The following is a 2,199-nucleotide window of genomic DNA, read 5'->3' as shown; positions in this document are numbered from 1 at the left end:
AACTCTGAAGATAGTTTGGTCATGCTGTATGATTACAGACGTCAACAGCAGCCTTTTATCTTTATTTTACCACTGTTTGCTGAACTGAATGTTTTCTATGCTGCACATTTTAATGCAGTACAAAAACAAAATGCTTTCATTGGAAAACAACGGTAACAAATCAGTTTGATGTCGGTTTAACCCACTTACTGGTAATCAGCTGCACCAATCACACTCTCTCTATCTAATTCTTTAATGCCTGATATGCAGGTTGTTTTTTTATTTCTCGTTTTGGTTGTAGAAAAGAAAGGTATTAGAGGGGAACACACCACTTGCGTCTGACTCTACAAGCTCAGATGCAATATTTTTCTGGCACACTGCTGAGTAAAGGCTCCCACTATGCCCCATCGTGCATCCGCAGGAGAGTTTGTCTCAGATCATAAAGCATAAACAGCCAGCTGGTGAATGTGTTTCTGTGATAGCTGCTCTAAAAAAGCTCAAGGAGGATCCCTGTTTTCCCTTTAGTACACTGTTAAATAAAATGTATTATTGATTTTTCATGTCACACTGGAAGAAATTGAAATCTAAATAAGTCATTTTTTCTTAAAATAAGTTACATTTTTCTTGAATGGAGGAGGTAAGTGAGAAACTTTGCCAATGGAATAAGACAATTAGCATTTAAAATAAGAAAAAACAATTGCATTGTCTTATTTCTAGTGTATATTATCTAATTATATTATTTTAGGAGTAAAAATATTTATTCCATTGGCAAATCATCTTATTTAGCTACTCCAATTAAGGGTAAATACACTTAATTTCTGAACAGTCCACTTATTTTCTAGATCATTTTTGCAGTGCAGTCTGTTCTGTTTGCCATATATGAAGCTGTCCGGTTTACCTTGCTATTCAGAGTATTTACTTTGTATTTTCCCAAAGCGGATGAATTACTTTGTCCCCCTCTCTTTCCCTGTCTGAGTTGTGACTTTCCCATCACATTTGGAAATCAGTCTGAAATAGACCAAGGCTCCACGTCGGTCAAAGCTACGCCAGCACAGCTGTGGACGAACGTGTTCAGACTGACCAGCCCCATGGATCTCAATGAGATAAAATTGCTAGACTTCATACAATCCGATGTTTCGAATCAAACTGTAGCTGCCATCAGAGTCAGCTGATTTAAATATTTTGTTGAAAACAAGAGTGAATACATACTTGTATTAAAGGGAAACATTCAATCATAAATAAATGAATAACTTTCAGTAAATTTATGTTATTTATGGACATGGGTTAAAAAACACATTAAGATGTAAGTAGGAACCTATGTTTTTGATCCGCATGTCATGTTTTTGCCCATGGAAAAGATTGATTGACACAATTATTGGCGTCACAGTGGCCGTTTCTAATTTCACGAAAACGCGGGTACGGACTCATGTTCTCGCCAAGTATGTTCTTGAGAAGAACACAGGAAAGTGTGGACTTGGTGAGAACAGGAGCATGCAGCATGAATATGGGTTAAATGGAACAGAAGCGTACTGATGACGTCACCACACGCTGAGCTCGTCTGGAACTGCATTTCACCTCCTGTTATTAATAGTCTTTAGATAATGATAAATTCTGACTTTTTTCCATGAACACAGTCAGATAAACGCAAATCAAATGATCATTTTACCAAATAAAACAAAAATATCGCCATCAGAGCCAGTGGTTCTTCACACATGGCTATGGAGAGGGAGGGCTGCTGCAGACGGGCTGGGATTAGACCTGGCTGCCATTACCCTCAGAGCTCCGCTGATTGCCGCGGTCCTCTCAACTTCGGGAAAAAAAAAATTTATTACTCATTAAATCAGTAAATGAGCCTTTTAGTGACGCTTAAAAGTGTAATGTTCTCGCCTCAAATGATCTTAAAACGTACTTTTTTTGAACAATGGCAACAGAAAAGAGAACTTTTAACTTGATACTCTGAACTTAATACTTGAAAGCTGCTGCAGTGCATGCTGGGACAGCTGTCAATCTTATCAATGGCTGATGCATGCTGGGTAAAGAGGGAGGCGAGAGAACAACATCCAGGGACTTTGTCCGTTCTATGTCTGCTGTTCTTGTGAATTTGAGCAGTACTATGGCTGAAGCTGATGTCGTTTCACGAGGACATTAGAAAGCACAAGTGCACATATTGAGAAACGTCCTCGGACTGTTTTCCAAGAAGTTGCACCAGAAAACTAACAT

The sequence above is a fragment of the Cyprinodon variegatus genome, unplaced genomic scaffold (genome assembly GCF_000732505.1).
Source record: "Cyprinodon variegatus isolate N-32 unplaced genomic scaffold, C_variegatus-1.0 Scaffold2598, whole genome shotgun sequence".
NCBI lineage: Eukaryota > Metazoa > Chordata > Actinopteri > Cyprinodontiformes > Cyprinodontidae > Cyprinodon > Cyprinodon variegatus.
Note: the sequence above shows the minus strand (reverse complement) of the source record.